Genomic DNA, 19,196 nt, shown 5'->3' on the forward strand with positions numbered 1-19,196 from the left:
AATGCATGAAATCAGTATACACATTTCTGAAATGTCAGGTAGATGTTCCGTAAGACTGTGGAAATTCGAAAACTAGAGTGTGCACGAACAGACTAGATTACAACATGCCGCGCGTACTCTGCTACACGTGGAAATCCGAATGCAAGTTGTATAGGAATACCTACGCGATACGCTTGTGTATTATGCAAAAAGTACTTTGCGTAACGTCTTTATTAGCGGTCCGCTTTCCCACTGTGCAATAGTCGTAGCTTATTGTTAGAAAAAAAAAGAAAAAAATCGTTTCCATTTGGACTTATCGCGATCATAATATTATACCATCCAGCGAGAATTAATCAATTTCTACTACACGGTCGCTCGTCCACGAGCAGCTTTCTACTCCGTGTTCCATACGTCGAGCCTGTTGCTCGATATACTTCCAACAATTGCACACGCTGCAAACGGAAGAAATATAAGTTTTTACATTTAGACAGCGCTAGTTGTTATAATATTTATAGGCGTAATAAGCACCGAAGATTAGATATACTTATTGTATTTTATAGATAAGGTTATTTAATGAGATTATGAGAGTACTTTTACGCGAAGGAAAGGGGAATTGAAACTCGAGTATATAGTGAATCGTTACAATCTGTCACGTGCATTGATATAAATGCTGGTACATTCGAAACACAACACAATTATTATTATTCTTTGAATATGCTAACCTTACTATTTTACCTTCGACGCTGAATAAACGACGACCTATTTTACGTCAGAAAATTTACAAAAACGAACAATTACACAGTATAGTGTTATCGTAATCTTGTTTTCAAATGCCGCGACTCCTGAGATTCGCGAGATTTTAGATAGCGTACCCAGTAAGTAACAAAATAAAAATTCAAACTCTAAGAAATAAGCGATACATACCACACACGACCAAACGATGTTTATCTATTTTGGAACGATGATTAAATTAAAAAAAAACCTTAAGAAATGAAAGTAGATTTATCTAATTTTTCATTTACATTACTCCATAATAGGACTACACGGAACAACGTCCCAGCGTTAGAGTATATTATCCACGAAAAATGTCAAACCTGCAACCAATACCTTTTTTCCCCGATATCTATTCCCGAAACGGTATACCTACTGGTGTGCAGGTGCCATTCAAGTTCAAGCAAAGTATACTAAAGGGAACTACCCCGGGCGTATTATGGCCTCGGTATTAGTTTCCTGACTTTAAAACGAAGTCTCCAGAGAGTGAGAAAGAGAGAGAGAGAGAGAGAGAACCAGCCATACGAATTACGCATGGAAAAGAAAACAGTGGATGATAGCTCGACCATCGCCGTCAGAAGTATACCACCCGTCGGCCGATCTGCCGTTCACTCGCAAGGATCCCGAGTTTTCCTTTTAACGGGCCTTAACAACTTGTAACCGATACCTGTGCCCCTTCCCTCCTCTTTCTCCTTCTTCTTTTTCTTTTCTTTTTTCCCCGTATCGTTTCTTTTCTTCCCTCTATGGTGAATGGCCTGAATGAAAGGAGACAAATCGTCGCGCGAATATTGTATACGTAGCCTCTCGACCAATCTATGAGGCACCTCGCCACAATGGAACGTAAGACCAGGGGGGTTGTGGTGCTTCGACCTCGGTTAGTTCGGGCATAAATCAGATACGCGGCGGTACTACCAACGCCGTGACAGGTAGAAAGGCGATCTTCCCTGACAATTGTCCGTCTATTCGTTTTCTACGCTATTGTTACGCGCATCCCTGCCTCCCAGTCTTTTGAAACACCTGCTTTTGCAGCTAACATCATCGCTCTCGTACATCCACCGAGTGGTTTCGTTGCAATTGTCTTACTAATTGCAAGTAGTAATATAGACTGCACATATGCTCGAGATAATGCGTGAGTAGAACTTTTTAAGTTGGTCCAACAACTGACCTTGGAAGTATGCGATAAAAGTGCGATCGATAAGATGATTCTTAACGTACGAGTCAATAGAACGAAGCATCATCGAATTACAACGAAATTTATATATCGCCAGATTATATATCGCGCGTCACTTTAAATATCTTCTTTTTGTTAGATATTGTGACAGATTGCAATTAAGTAATAATTTGTTGTATCATGCGATTTGGGATAATGCAACTTGCTATAGCTACACGATAGTAATTGATCAACTAGGGTATATAGTAATTAGTTTAATAATGGCAGTAATAGCAAAATTAATTTTTATTCGTTTAAAGAAACGATATATCTTTTAATAGAGAATAGTAAGAAAGCAATAGTAAGAAGGAGGAGTAAATAATAAACTAAAGCTTTATTTCCTTATATTCTCCTTTATACACGATTATTATTATTACACGCAATGTCTTAGACAAGATACTGCACCATATTAGTCGATAAGCAGATTAAATACTCTTTAAATATTTTAGTTCGAATCGAAGTTTGCTTTTAAAATTGTCGTACATCTCTCTCTCTCTCCCTCTCTCTCTCCTCTAAATTATCTTCATAGCTTCATAAATATATTCATAGCTCCTTCTCTAGAATCTAAGATTCGGTTGCAATGAACTAAGTCTTACCTTAAAGAAAACTTTCATCGTCGTTGATATTACAACGTAATTTTAATGTCGTTAGAAGAACAACTATTTATGTGTGTATTGATCGAAATCGGCATCGTACTGTCACTGAACGACATCGTACAGATGACATCAATTACTAAATTTAAGCCTTTATCGAGAAGCTTACGTTCGAGCATCATCAAAGTTTTACGAAACCTTGATCACGTATGACATAAAAGTGAGCTACTATTGTACGTCCAGTGATTTGTCATATGATTATAACGTAAGTGATATGTAATGTAAGTACGTCATCGATTGCATTATATTAATGTCTAACATGAGAAAATAAAGAACTTCACATATGTCACATACGTCGAATGTACCTATACATTATGTACATTGTTTTATAAAATTGTATCTACAGGCTGATAAGAAAAAAGGGTTTATAACCTCTAGAACAGATAGTAGCCTTCAAATGATGAAAAAAAATCCGAATAAACATGTGGTCGAAAAATTAATATTTTCAATGTTATAAACGATTATTCGTTTATATCATTAAGCGATTAAAACGACTGACTTTCTCGCTTCGGGAACAAGCATGCCATATGGAAACAACGCATTACCTTATCGGTTCTTCTTTTCCTAGTTACAGCAGCTTTTCTAACATTCCCTCCTTCCATTTCCACAACCGCTTTATCACACTTTTCTATTAGAAAATTATGTATTTATTCAAAAAATCCTACACGTGTTTTAACTGCTCACGTATATCGTATATATATATACGACGTATTTCGTCTCTGTTGTTGATCGTTGAAAAGCACGTTATAGAAAACAAGTCAGTCGCTTTAACCGAAACGAGAAATTGTTTATAACTTTGAGAATATTAATTTTTCAACCTCGTGCTTGTTCGGACTTTTTCCATCGTTTGCCGAGTATTATCTACCTAGAATTTACGAATCCCCTTTTTTCTTATCAGTCTGTATATCTAAATTCAGTTATGTACATCTATACAATATATAAATACGAATTTATTTCTATCAGACGTAATGTCCTCTTTATATTCGTCCGATTAAACTTTGAAATTGATTCTTTTTTATTAATCAGCTTGACTCCTGTAATTGTACAAGCTTTTTTGTGAAAGAACAAACCGGTTAACAAGTTAATACGATGCGTGATCATCAGCAGCATAGTCGCAGCAGAATAATCTAAAAGACCGAAGGTTAATCACGGCTAATGAACAGCGGCAGACAATAATATTTTTACTTGATTATTGTTTGCAAAATGAAGATTTAACGGGAAGTAATCCATTCGAATCACGTCGTTTCCTGTGTTACACCCGCCAACATCGTAACCATTATAGGTGATGCGATATATGTATTATGCGCAATGTACGATAAGTTAGAAGCGCAAAAAATTTCCTCTTTCTCTTCTGATAAACACGCAAAACCGTTCTATCAAGGTAAAAGGAAGAAGATAGCAGAATCTCGTGACATCAAAAATAACGATACATCGATCGTACGGTAGATCGTATCGGAATAAATCGTAGTGATTAATCGTCTTAAGTAAAGTAACTGTTAAATATCGATCAACTTAATTATTTCTTTTACTCCGCGCTTGTTTCTCCACATATGATAAATAGCGAGACGTAACGTATCATCTTCTATATTTACAGAGGAATATGCCATATTTGGTACAGCGAAAGAGACGACAACGAACGTACTTTCGGGCAGCCTGAGCCTACACACGAGAATGCCGCGACTTCCGTTCTGCTTTAAAGATAATAGTATCGGTGGAATGTACAGCTACTTGGAAAATGCAAACACCACTTCTGCAACCGAGTTGATTGCATTTGAGGATTCTGATGTTTCGACGTAGTAACAATCCTGTAACGATTACGAGTAACTACGATTATGAGATACTATAATAGCGTGAAATTGTAGAAGCTATCTGTGCAATAGAAATCTACATCGCAGTTATATCGTGTAGTTTGCCGATTCGCTAATATTATTACGTAGTTATTAAATTATTGTAAGAGATAGTTCCCAGTGTGAAATTGTTCAGTAACAAATATCATTTTTTTTTCAATCTTCACGTATTCTCGATAAAACAATTTTTCGACCAAACAATATCTACACCTGTACTTTCAGTGTGATTTCTGCTCCTTTTTTTCAAGTAGGCACCAACATCGTAAGAATTCGCAGGAAACAGAAAAATTCATACAAATGATGTACGGAAAATTTTACTGAATTCGTTAACCGATTACTCCGCGATATTTGTATTAACACTGATAAGATATTTTTATAATATAAAGAATATAACATTTATGGTTAATATGTACGTTAGAAATAAAAGAATTATTGGGAACAACTATTAAAAATTTGGTTCAACTATATCGAACACAAAACGAGTCAGTAAAATATTAATGAAATCGATCAAAAATATGACCCGCTGAGCGTGGCGGCTCAACTGGAGACAGACGCGAGCAGCGCAAGGAATTGAACCCGCGCAGTGAAAATGAATCGACGTTGATCATCTCAGCAACTAATGGTCGAAATGAGAGGTTCTTTTAAGTTTGGGATATGGGACATTGGAATATTAAAAAATTCACAAGCATAATTTCAAAATCAATATTTTTATCTGTTTACATTTAATTTTTTACTTTTGCCGTTGATTTATTGTTAACCATAATCATTAGCATTGCCTCTATATATTTTTATAACGGACATTAAGAAAAATGGAATTGTTAATTTAGTATTATAAGTATTAGTATAATTATGCATTTATTTTTATCTATATTATTAAATTCTAACAATTTTTACATTCTTCACATAGATATTAACCATAAACGTTATATTCTTTATATTGTAAACGTGTCAGGATTAATAGACTTATAAAAAGTAAAACGATGTGCAGTTTTTGGTACCATTTTTAATAGTTTACAATTAAAAAATTGATTAGCTTCCAGTTGTACATGAAAGACTAACTTTTGGAGAATAGAGAAAGCCCGCGCCAATTGCGAAAAGTATTTTAATTGTTAAATAGCTTACACTAGTAAACGTTCGGGGATGAAATCTTGCAAACTTTTCGAAAATCACGAAAACTAGACTTTTGCACGAATAATTGGACAATTAGAAACAGCGTGATTTTGAACGGTGTTTATTTATTTACGGCACAACGGATTAACCAATCTTAACGTGTGACGTCTCATTTGATAGGTATTCTGAACATGTACAATTTTTATTCGAAACCTTCTGTGATCCGACTATTAGGTTCGTTTTTATATACAGAAAACCTGTTCTCAACAACTTTGAAGATCGTTCACCAAGTCCGTGCAAGAAATCTCGAGTGGCAAACGTAATAGGATTTTTGTTCCTGAACATGATTTCTGTGAGTTCACGCAAGAAAATTTCACATACCATTTAATGTTGCGTAAAAGACTAGTTTGACTGGACTATCTATATACAAGGGCATTGAAAATTACGCGATGAGGAGTAAATAATAGGGAAAAAATATCGAACTAGCACATCGGATGCGTCATCCACGTGCCTTTGTACGTGCATTTTATAAAATCTCATGTTAATACCGTGCACAAAAATATCGCAGCGAGAGGAAAAATAAATAAATAAATGAATAAATAAAGGAAGAGACGTAAAACGTGCATTAAGTGACATGTAAAAGCTTTTTAACAAGGTATCGATAAATTTCCAGACTCATAACAGCACGACATTACCCCTTAATGTTTCATCGGTGTACGTGTGCCCACTCACGAAAACAAATTTGTGTCTTTGTCAGGTAAGAAGCCCATGTATTATACACGTGTAAACATAAACTATTCCACATCACATTATGTCATACCAGATCCTACCTCGACCCAGTACAAGAACACGGAATCTAATTGTAAGTATCAGGGAGATAGAGTTTCCTTCTCTCTCTCTCTTTCTCTCTCTCTCCCTCTCCCCTCTACCAAGATATTATAGACGCTTACATAATTCGATCGTAAATTCTATGATTGGAACGTAAAGATTGGTTTATATTATCCGTTCCGACACGGAGCAGTAGTGGGGCACGGTTCTATTCAGATACTGTTGTATACGATCAATCGCAATCTCTATATCCGATGTTTTATTTGCTCGTAATAATATAAATCAAATCGTTTGCAATTTCTCACTTCGTTTTAGAAATTCGGATCAAATAATTGTAATAAGGGAAGGCAGATTGTACTTGTAATCGCGGGTCGCGCAGATCAAACGTAATTACGACTACATTTTTATACGTGTATAGATATTGCAGATTGGTAAAAAGCGATAAGGATAAATAGAGGAAACTGTTCCGAGCAAAAACTGCTATAGGCAATTCTTCATTGCGAGCAAGATTCTCTTCGATTTCATCTCTTCGATCGAAATACCCCGGAACAGATTCATATATGCAAGACAAATACGTCCGTTTTTAATTCAACGTGCAAATTCTTATTGAAAATTATTGTTAATAAATTGCAAGGCCGCGGCAAAGATAAAAGTGAGTCACAGTAACGACGAAACATAATGCGATTTTCAGCTGAATGAAATCGATTGTGTTTTACTCATTGGTTAGTGCACACTCGCTATGTATCTTCTTTACATTAACACAGAACGATAAAGATATCTGAACTATAAATCGATTTGTAGTTGCGTCTCCCCGCCGGTTAGTACTTCAAAAATTCAAGTGGTACTCATTTAACTAAAATCAATATCCACGGCTTAGGTGAGTAAAAATACGCTAAGCCGATAACGATTACTTCGTGCCCGAGTGTTCAGTCACCTGCATTAATCTAATTACGAATGTCCCGCGCTATTCGTGTCTCTAAATATATCTATATATGTATATGCAGGCATTTACCATTTCGTTGGTCGTACTATTGCCACCATAGTATATTGCGTCGAGCACGCGAGGAATGAATTTTAATACCATCGACGTTTCCATCTCGCCCAATGGTGATAGCGCCTCATCATCGGGACTCGCACTCACGGATTACCAGTTTACCAGTTACCGGTTATCGGTTACCGGGAACCAAGGAAAAGTTCCATTAAAATTTACCTATCCAGTAAATCGGATAGTTTATCGTAGATTGATTCGAACTGATGCAACAAATGTGCAAATGCAAAGGTATGTACGAGGTATGTGAAGTTACTCGTACGTATACGTACGAGTAACAGTACTTATGGTAAGAAATTAAGACAAACTTAAACTGTGTAATAGCGATGGACACGGTACGTAATAAGATGTTGCTTTTGACATCGTGTTTTATCTAGACGATTTGTACAAAGCGAAATATACATGTGTGGAAGAAACTGTAAACGCAGCAAATGAAATTCGAACTCTTCCAACTGCTGATCCTTTTCTAATTTTCCTTTCAATCGTTTCCTATTATTCCAAGCGTCTTATTCGAAATATACTTTAGAAGACAGCTAGGTGACAGGAGCCAATTCAAACAATCCTTCTTACTAATTGTACCGAATATGTGATATTGTTCGTGTAAATAAAAAAAAAATCTTGCGAAGTATAATACATATTTAAACTGGCAATTTCAAAATGTCGAGTGTGACTCGACGTAAGAGAGTACCTGTGAATAAAATCAATGCTGAGTCACTCGACAAAGGAGTTCAAAGGGTTAATGGATAATTACTTTTTTTTCGTTCCCTTTCTTGCTGTGCAATCTATCGAGCGAAGATATTAGGGACCAACTTTGACATACGGTATGTGGCGCTAAACATGTGCAACGCTCAATGGCGTGTGACAAAGCGATGCAAATTTATATATTAATTTGTTGTTTTAACTCAACCTAGTTGCTACATGTAAGAAGCGATGTTTACGTAGTGTGTATTCTTCATTAGGAAGATATATCAGGCTCGTTGTTGGACAGTTTGTACTTTAGGCATCAAGCCTTTTGTGATAGAGTTTTTTAACGCGTGCTGTTTTTCCTCAACCTGATAATATTTCAATTTCTTTGTCGATTTATACCTTATTGGTATATATCAATCCATGTTTAGGATTTGTCGTAGTATTTTGTTTTGCCGTATTCCAATAATCTTTAAATTTACACACATAGGGTGCAAAAACGTGTCATTATTATCAAAATCTTTTTGCGTAATAATAATTTGTTCGTAGTATTAAGTTGTGATTTTTCGCCAGCACAGATTCTGTATTTTTCGTTCACTCGTTGCGATATTGCCGTACCGTTTAAACTTTCAACTTGAGTGCAGTACGTTTCCTTGTGGAACACCAAAAACGTATTAGACGCAGGTCGGAGACGACGTGCCGAATTTTTGCTTCGAAAAGTCTGTCGCCCAAATACGATTTGAAAAGGAAGTAATACGAATGGGGAAGTTACTCTTTCATTTTAATTCACAGATTCGTGTGCCGTACATCATTCAGATTTTCTATGATTTTTTCGAATATTCTGTGAATTCTTTCGATATTCGCATGTTTATACTCGATTTTGTGATACGCTTTTCATCTATTATATTGTTTTGACAGGACGTTTTGTTCAAATGTAATTTGAAGTCGAGAAAATACTAACGCGATTCGGATATCGTGCAAAACACGATTTCGTGCGTTTGTAACTTTCGCGTGTTTCTTCTAACACGTGTATAAAGCGAGACAGGTATATAACATACTAATATTAACGAATATCTCACATAGGAGTTCTCGAACATGTATCTTCCTATCTATCTGTAGGTTTGTTCCTTTTTAGAAAACGGAAAACTTTTTAAAGCCAACAACAACAAGCCAAGAAGGAATCAACTGTTTTTCTTTGTGAGAAAGAAAAGGTAGAGACTGTATGGTACAGTGGAGCCAGAATGGCGACTGGGGGGTTCACCAGCGCACCACAATAGAGTTACACGCGAGAAAGCATCCTCTTCCTTCCATAAAGAGATTGACTAACACATACAGCATGTAAAGTCGGCACGAACCACTCTGATATGACGTCACATTTTCTGCGAGAGCCAGTACACATGGAATGCTATGTATGGAACATTAAATTGCATCGTGTGTGAACACAACCAGCGATGCTTTGTATACCCGGACAGACCAGTGGCGTAAGTCGAAACCGTCGATCGGAAAGATACGTGTCATTGAAATTCAAATAATCTCGAATATTATTGTTGCAATCGCTTTTGTTCCGCTTGTCCGCTAACACGCTGCTTAGTTCCGTTGTGTACTCGAATCGATTAAAGAACGCTCTAGTTAGCCATATTTCGGTCCGAAACTTTTTCTTTCCTTGCGCTAGTGCTCTCGTTGCAATTCAATAACATCAAATATTTCGGACTCTATGAAGGTAACATGAAAAACATGGTCCGATTCAACTTTGAAATTATATGTTCGAAATGTATTTTCCATTATATTTCTATATCGATAGAAGTATTTTATCCAATCGGCAAAGAAACGAGAGCTGTTAGCTGCTTGCATTAATTACTCTATATTTTTTCTTGTAAGATATATCAGAGTAAAATTGGGTTGTTCTTAGGGTGTCATAATTTGTGTGATAAATTAAGTTTCAAAGCTAAATAAACTGCCTGGAAAATCGATATTACATGTAAAAACATTTTAGGGTAAAATATTCGCAATCTATTTTAAATTATAACAGCGAATATTTTAAGAAGCAGTTGTATCGTTTATTACATATATAAAGTGGAAAAAATGATAAGTAGCGGACAAATATAAGCATTGTTTACTACTTTAGGAAAAATATGCCCTACTTTCACGTTAAGTATCAAGAGGTATCTCTTCTAACCACTTAGCCGCAGAAATTCTTATACGGTAAACGATTAGTCGCCACAAATACGTATATATATGTGTGTTATATAAATACATATATATATATATATATATCGACGCAACTAAATTGCAAGGTAGGTGCCATTTGAACACAAGCGAATTAAAATCCATAGAAATTCAATTAGCGCCGCAAAGGGTTAAACTACTCCAATTACTCCAAGCAATTTCGCCTATCGAATCAATTCAAAACACTGAAACATAGTATACTACACTTGATAGGAAGAACAAAGATGCATCTTGTTCTTTCCGACTATTGAAATATAATCTAACCGTCTATCGCGAACAATGTCCCAAAGACAAACAGAAGTAGAAATGCTATGTCGCGATGTGTCGTGGTCGTCGGCGGCGGTAGCGGCGGCGGTGGCGGCAGCTCTGTTACGTGTCGAATGCGATGCATGCAACCAAGAGGACGCGTGCATAGTACGTGGTGAAATAAAAGCGCGTGCGAGTCGACCACGATTGTTTAAGGCTTATTGTTAGAGGGCAGGTTCTTTCTCGAGTGCAGTTCAATATTTATTAGGAAGTCGCTAGAGGTCGCAAAGTTAAACTACAAAGGCAACAGGGTCAGCATCGGGCAGCCGTAGCCAAAAGGAAACAACGCGAGGCGACACGACGAGCCATGATAAAAGGAATTTGACACAAGTTGGGGTTAGCCTTATCGATATTGCTTGAAAATATGAAACGACGCTGCGCGAGAAGAAAAGTCATTAACACGGCGCTCCGGCGCAAGAAACGCAATGATAAGGTATCGCGAGGTTTCATCAACGGGGCAACCGGCTAAGAAATCCTAGCAATAGCGAGCGCGCGCACGCGCATGCATGCTGCTGCATCGAATTAACTAACATATAGGTGTGAATAGAGAGCGGGGGAAAACAAATACGTACGCGCGTAGCAAGTGGGCAAGTTTAGAAGTGTATGTAGCGTATTATACGCGATAACCACGCTATTAATACAATATGTTAAAAGCTTTTTGTATGCCATCGCGTTCATTGTTACTGTATCATGCTACATGTATACTACCGCGATATTTGAATATATCAATGAGTAAGCTCAGAAACGGGAGTTCCGTCGAAAGAAATTATTCTATTCGTTTAAAAAAATATGTATACACTCTTACATCGATGAATCTGATTGTAGTTTAGATTGTTGATGCTGGAACAGATTCATAGAAACCGGAATAATAATGAATTTGATATAGAAATGTCGATAATAAAGTTTGCTAACTAATTGAAATAGTTTACCTCTGTTTTATCATACGTCCTTTCCAAGTAACTTTAGCTTTCCAAATAAATTGTAGATTTGAAAGTTTGTTTGATAAACTACAATTCCTTAAATCTCAATAACAAAGATCGCTATATTATTATTGTCTAAGGTAGTTTAATAAATGTTAAAGACATCTTGATTATCTTCATACGATACCTTACTACGTATGCCGCTTAGTACGCTACAACAGGGATTAGAAATACGATCACGAAGATTGTTCTCAAGAGATAGATATTCCAGGAAAGATTATTAAAAGATCGTCGGACACATTAAATAAAAAGTTAAATCAGAGTAACGTGTTTCCATTGTTTCCGTTATTAACGTCTCTCTAAAAACGGTATGATCGAAAGCACAACTTATATGCAATAATTCGTTTGTGAAATTGAAAATAATACAGAAATAAATCCGAAACAAGCGCATACATAATTTTATTAAAAAGAAATCGATGTCTGGAATATTCATGGCTAAGAAGTTTGGGAAGAGTCGAATTCTATTGAAATGCTTTGTTCGTCACACCAAATATCAAATGTTGATTTTTTCCAGTAATCTAAATAGTAAGGATATTAAAGATATATACAAACACACACACACACACACATATTATATACGATATATGTTATCTGCATTAAAAATTTGAAAAATTGCTCCTGTTTCATAGATACATATTTGGCGAGATGTCATTCTGTATTTATATCGATGTTGGTATTATATATTTGCTGATACTTGGATTAATTTCATAGTTCAAAGCAAAATCTTGGCTAAAAAATTGTTCGAACATAAAGCTAAGTTTCGTTTATAGAAGAAAAATAACGATAATAATTTTTCGAAATTGAATGGGAGGAATTTATCAATCACAGGAAATAATAGGTTGAAAGAGAGAGAAAGAAAGAGAATTTTGTATTTTATTAAAAATCAAGAAATTTCCTGTTCCCGGATTAATTTCACGAATAGCTGGCATTTTTGTTTAGCGGCTGGTGTAATGACGAACGATGAGCGTCGTATTAACAGAACGCACTGGTGAAACGCAAGTTATAACGATCTTTGATCTTATTAATTATTAATCTCTCCCATTATATAAGTACCAAGATTACTCAGACTAATTGAATAATTGATTACAGATATTTAGGATTTACAACCCGGAAGGAATAACAGATATTTCGTGCATTTATCATCGACAGATAACTCTGACACCGATAAGGACTCTCCTCCTTCTATACCACGAACGTAGAACGTCCTCTCCTTTCGACTGATATTATTTGCAAAAATAATCATGAACTTTTGCATTCCGACTATAGCTAGAAGAACGCGCCAGTTCGACGCGATACAACACGACGCAACCATGTAAATGATCTATCAAAATACGAAGTTCGAGAAGCAGATGTTTTACGTAGATGCTGTCGTAAGAAAAATTTTAGATAACGTAAGAAATATAAATGTGCATATTGACAGTTGGCTTGAAAAATCATTAACACATTAGCCAGTGTTATCGTGACCTACGCAACGGAGATACCGATTTTTCCCGCAACATACATCGCGAGGCATATTTTTTACATATCTTTTTCTTTCGGAATAACACGAAGTGTACAAATTTCTCGTGAATCCTTTCGTCCAATATTTCGCGCCTGTTGCTATTGTTTACGGTAATCGAATATCGAATGTCGACGGTTGGCGGTGAAATAAGTTAAGCGTGAAATAGATGAATTTATTGATTTTAACACTAATCTTACTAGGTCCGGTCAAATGACCGGTTTCAAAAATTGATTTAAAATTGTACGTTCATTGTTATTTCTCTTGTTCATCTAATTTTATGCGAATTCTTATATTATCCGATCTGATCAATTTCTCAATTTTTTTAATATAAGAATTTACAAATAGATGAACAAGAGAAATAACAATGAATGTACAATTTTATATTAAATTTTGAAACTGGTCATTTGACCGGACCTAGTAAAGTTAATATTAATATCTATTGAAATGCTTCTTTATCTTCGTAAACAAATACGATTATAGAATAGTAAAAGAGTTTCCCTTTTCCATGTCCAGTATTCGAAATTTACTTTTGTTCCACATTTATATCTTATTCCGCGCAAAATCCAGTAAAATCCAAAAATGCTTCTTTATTGCTAACCGCGATTAGAGTGTATATTCCTAATAGATACGTTACAAATAATCAATTTAATTTTTTGTCAACGTTATTACGTTAAAAATAATGTAGTAACGGTATTATTGTAATGATATTGTAATGTAATGTAATGATAAATTATTGTAATGATAAAGTAGTATTGTAATGATAAAGGTTTGTAAATTTGCATTTAACCGTATCATAAATTTCTATTTACATAGATCCTTTTTAAATACATTTATCTTTTCTAGGATTCTCCTGCTTTACTTTCCTTGTTTGATTTATACAATCTGTCAATCTCTAAATATTCAACAAAAACAAGCAAGTAGGATAAGTTCGTTAATTGTAATGTTCTGCAACTGTTGTACTCGTATGAAGGACAAAACTTCTATTTTAACATTTGCAAAGAGATATAACAAAAATAAGCAATACGCACGTTTAATAGTCTCGTTGCAATCCGTGACTATCGTACTCGAACAAATGATAAACCCGATAGGCGTAAATACTTATGTAGAAACAAGAAAAACAGTGTAATCGTATTAAAACCCAATCAAAATCAATCGTTCACTGTCGTAAGTCAATTGATTTGTAAAAATGTCGCAACGCGATTACAATCTGTTATTACAAAGTAAAAAATAACTGTGTCACGAACTTTCACAAATAATGCACATATCGTGGAAAGCCGCACGTAACTGTATGGAAAAAAAAAAAGAAAGAAAAGAAAAGAGGAGAATCGAAACGACTAAGAGTTTCCGAGCATTCGCAAAAACCGCGTAGAATTTCTGAAGAATGTTACGGGAGAATAAACCCGGTACACGTGTGTATTGTTGTAATCTTATCAGCGATTATACAAATCAACTTTGAACTTTCGAACGACAAATACAAGTATCCTTCGAATTAGAACGAATAGAATAGCATTAACGATCTAGCGATAGAGTAACATCATCTCTAACGGATTTCTTTAAAAATTGAGCGTCGCCTCGTTATTCGATAAAACAAACATTATCGACGAAAGATCTGCGTATGCTATCATTCTCTAATATCTTTTTACTTTTTAAGTGAAGCGTGAAGAATTTCTTTTTTTTTACGATATAAATAATATAGGAGTAAAATAAATGTAAAATGACAATAGGATAATGTTTTACCATAAAAGTTGCATTGTTAGGCTGATTCAATGATATTACTAATTCTTGATACTTTTTAGATAGATGATCTTCCTTTTTTAGGGACTTTGATATTCGTAGCTATACTCCTTTAAATATTATTATACAAATGTATATGAATCTTCATTTGTACAAAATGTGCTAGAACATATATAAAAAAAGAATACATTACTTATGTATCTGTTCCAGTTAAATTGTCATTAGAAACCACCTAAAATCGTCGTTTATAATTCTATAATTCATATGCAACGAAAATGATGTTTAGTCAAGTTTTAAATAATCCAAATTCTCGAGCTATTAGCGTTAAATAATCCTTTCGAAACTGGTACAGCGATACATTCCAAGATATATTTTATAAAGATTGCCGGTAGTTGACATTTTTCTTTTATTGTCGTTGAGACATTCCATCGGGATATTTGTTATCGATAATTTCGGGGAATCATTTTAAAAATTACACCTAAGCCATTTTTTTTCAAATTTGTCTGTTATAGGTGTTTGCAATAAAGTGGTTAGATACAATGAAATAATATTTAAAAATGATAGTATACTATTATACTAATGCATTTGTTGTTAAAAAATTTATATAGAAAGAGATAATCCCAGTGCTCGGAAACGTATGTATGTTTGTCGCTAGCGTATGTAGTAGCTCGAGCAAATATCGGGACAGTATCGTTAACGAACGTGGCCAGTCTATCGTAATACACTTTCCTTTTAACGCTTACGATACGCGGAGCCAGCCAATTAACGTCTAATTCCAACAACTCTATTCAAGATATAAATGCATAACCGAACAGCGTAACTCTAGCTAACGCCTCTGACATGTTATTTCACTTAAACGAAACACGAGTAATTACAACATTGAAAAACGAAATCGACCACGGGACTAATATTTCTCGAAAGCGCGAAGTTAACCCGTCAAAATTATTTACATTAAGTGGAAAAAGTGCTTTTGTAACAACCTCGACGCGGTATTTGCCAAAGGTATCAGTTAACTCGATCTTCGGTTCGTTGTAGTAATGAACGATAAATAATATTTACAGATAACGTTGTAAACAGAAAAGTTCATAAGAATAAACTAAATAGAGAAAATACATGCTAGTGAAAAGATAGGAATTGACCTTCTTGATTCGTCATAAGAAGAAGAAGAAAGAGCATCAGTGCATTTTTCCAATGTGTATACCATTATATGAACCATTCTATGGCAATGGTTCTTCATTTCGGTCATAGAGTATTGATAAACGTTATTTTTGACAAACATTAAAGAAGACACTAATATAGGAATTGATAGACAAAAGACTTTAATAATGTGCAAAGTGGGATAGAGGTTACACGGAAAAGATGCACTGTACAAAATTCGACGTATTACAGTGAATCTCTATGGTGAACTGGCATAACATTTCACCGTTGAAAAATACATATATATATATATATATATATATATATACTTATATACATATATATATATATATATATATATACTTATATACATATATATATAGCATGTCGCACGATACCAACAGTTACATCTTGTCTCGTAGATATAAATTGGAAATGGATAAAATTGCATGACACTTACTAGACGCCATTAAGAATTACAGCGAATTGATAATCCTTTGCTGCTGATTTCGTTTAGTGCGCCTTTCCTTAATTATTATCCCAAATCGAGAAAATTACTTTCCATTCAGCTAATTCCGCCGCAACATGATCAATCGTACCACGCAAATCCGATATACATATTACGTTCGAACACTATTCGTAACTATTGTCTGCTTTCTGGAAATGCATTCAACAATAGCACAAACACTTTGAGGGAAAAGCGAGTGAACATAATAAAGTAACAGAAAGTCGTGTGCACGTACATATGTATGTGACGTATATATGTATATTTATATATATACAAAGCGACTGATCAAATTTATGGAAAACCTTATACGCGTAACGGATCGCGAAAGGTTATGGAAGCACAGAGCCTAGGGCACGAATCGAGACTCAGCGAAAATAAGAGATCCGCAAAATCTGTTGTGATACACGAAAATATAAAAGTCGCGTGTCGAACTAGAGACACAAAACTAACAGGCAAACTGGTAAGAGAAGAACAAAGCACGAATAATACGTAAGAAACATGAGGAGAGATCGTAAGATCGGGTTTTATATGGTGTACACTAGGCGCACGATTCTTAGTAAAAATCGCACTGAATTCGCGAAATTCACGTACCACGTCTACTAGCTCCATCTTGACTCGTGAGTTAAGCCGGACGCGCACGTTCTTTCTGTTCGTCGTCCTCTTGGTCGTCGTCGTTGAAGTCGTCGTAGGCGTCGTAGTAGTCGTAGTAGTCGGAATCGTAATTCGTAATCGTCGTCTTCGTCGTTGTCGTCCTGGTCAGCGTCTTCTGGTCGTCTCACACGATACACTATCGCGCACACGCCGCTATTACTCACTAACACAATAAATCCATTGTGAGAGAGAATTCCTGGCGGCACATTCCGCGTGTACGTAAGTACGAGGGTGTACGGCGGACTTCGGCGCGCGGCTCTCTCGGCTCGACTCGAGGCGACTCGAGCCGAGTCGCTTGCTCGTTCGCGGATGTCGTCACGAACCGAGGGGAGAGGAGAGGCAGAAGAAGAGAAAGACGTGGGGAGAGAGGTGGGAGAAAGGGAGCCGATACGAAAGAGGAAACCTGGTGGGGCAGCAGAGTGAATGCAAGCAAGAGACAGAGAAACTATGAGAAAGAGCAGAAAAAAGGAAGAGAGAGAGAAATAGTGAGCAAGAGAGAAACGGAAGAAAGGGGAAGAGAGTTAAAGAGAGAGAAAGAGAGTGTGTATGTGTTTATTAGAGAGAGAAAGAGAGAGAGAGAGAGAGAATTAAAGGAGTGATTGAGGAAAGGTGAGGGAGAAGAGGCAACTACGAGTCGTGTATGGTCGTCGTATAAATAGACGAGAGACGATATAGGCATCGTATAGTAAGACTCCTAGGGCAGGTAGTGGATGCTCGTGACAGCGATGGAACTACCTCACTTACTTCCACCAAGAGCATGGAGAGTCACTGACACACAATGCAAGAGGTCCGCGCACGTGTATGTATATACAGTGGAGCGAGCGCGCGCACTCTCTCTCTCACACACACACACACACATACACACACACACACACATATATTCCGTACGCAACTATGTTCCCAGAAGGAAGCTCACAAGCGGGCGCGAGCGAGCAAACGAATAGCACGCACACAAAAAAATATTCTCGCGGAGCGACTTTACACACGCGCGCGTAGCAACACACGTATATACACCAGGGCTATGAATGCCATCGTCGCCGTCGCCGTGCGTCGCCGTCGTCGTCATCGTCGTCATCGTCGTGGTCTCGAGACTGCCACTCCACCGTGTCACCTAGGTATGTGCCGTGAGTATCGACGATCAACGTAAGGATCGACTCGAATTCCCGGGAAGCATCGGCGCGCCGCGTCGCTACGTGCCGGGCTTCTACCGCCCTTGCCGTTGCTGTAATTTTCGTCGTTGGCTCTTTCGAGTGAATACGCGTGCACTCGCATCACGGAAATCCGTCACAGTAGACCGAACGACCAACCGAGAGGAGATGGTGACTACAAAACCACGACACGGTCATGACGTCGTCATGGATGCATGCTCTATGATATATTCTTATTTACCATAGTTTGAAGAAACGCGAATCACAGTACCACCGAATTATTGACATCTTCTCCGTCAAGTATACGTGTTTCGTCCTCGATTTTCTCTTTCTTTTTCACTCGAATTACATACACGCGATCCCTCTCTCTTTCTTTTTGCCTCGCTCTTTTTCATCACATGCACACGTATGGGCTCAGGCTCGGTTGCTCAACTGAACTGCCTGCGACTTGTCGAGCCATATAACCAACCAGGCATCACGCACACACTCAATTACTATACTACTACCATTACTACTATTACCACCACCGCCACCGTTACCGCTACCACTGCTACTACTACCTTCTTCTCCTCGTTCTCCACCACACCGCCTTTACTTCATATCTTGTCGACCGCGTATAGACGTATACACGCGCATGGTCGCGTACACACCACCGAACCGTTCGAACGAGCCAGAACGGCGCGCGCGCACATTCACTGACAGCCGCTACTTCACTCACACACTCGGAATCCGCTACTTCACGGATTCTGACTGGCTTGCTCGCACACCAACGCGAGCCTACTGTACGAAACGGTCTCTCACAGAGGCACACACCAGCCTCGTGCACGTGTAGGAGCCTCTAACCCGGAGCACACACCTACGCACACTAGCGAGCG

General features: G+C 36.9%; 1 protein-coding gene across 2 annotated transcripts in view; it reads right to left on the reverse strand.

The window, feature by feature from the left end:
- The window catches only part of LOC100645977 (putative transcription factor capicua), a 39,776-nt gene extending 20,871 nt beyond the window's left edge, over positions 1-18,905 (reverse strand). For both annotated transcript variants that reach the window (XM_048414313.1, XM_048414312.1), the window contains exon 1: positions 18,882-18,905. The gene's annotated coding sequence lies outside the window, so the exon portion shown is untranslated. The remainder of the gene's footprint in view (positions 1-18,881) is intronic.
- Positions 18,906-19,196: the final 291 nt, after the last annotated feature.

Source organism: Bombus terrestris, chromosome 2, assembly GCF_910591885.1.
Source record: "Bombus terrestris chromosome 2, iyBomTerr1.2, whole genome shotgun sequence".
NCBI classification, from domain to species: Eukaryota; Metazoa; Arthropoda; class Insecta; order Hymenoptera; family Apidae; genus Bombus; species Bombus terrestris.